This window comes from Cariama cristata, unplaced genomic scaffold, assembly GCF_000690535.1.
Source record: "Cariama cristata isolate BGI_N322 unplaced genomic scaffold, ASM69053v1 scaffold16781, whole genome shotgun sequence".
Lineage (NCBI taxonomy): Eukaryota > Metazoa > Chordata > Aves > Cariamiformes > Cariamidae > Cariama > Cariama cristata.
Window position 1 is genome coordinate 50,792 of NW_009597704.1, and position 279 is coordinate 51,070.

A 279-nucleotide genomic window follows, 5' to 3' on the forward strand; every position below is an offset into this window, starting at 1 on the left:
CCCAGGGAGATCCGTGGTGGCCCCGAGGAGCAGCAAAGTACGGGCTCTCACCACCACAGTTCCCATCAACCTCACGCAGGCAGCCCCAGAGGCACATCCTGGGGCGAAACACTCCCCAAGAGCTACCTAACACAAGGGGATTGGGGTTAAATTAAGATCCAGCGGGTGCCAGGAGGAACGGCGTGTCCGTGCTGAGCCCACGTGTCCTTAGGCAGGCAGGGCAGACCGGAGGAAGAAGGGATGTTGCTGGTCCCATGCCCCAGGAGAGATGTGCATCTC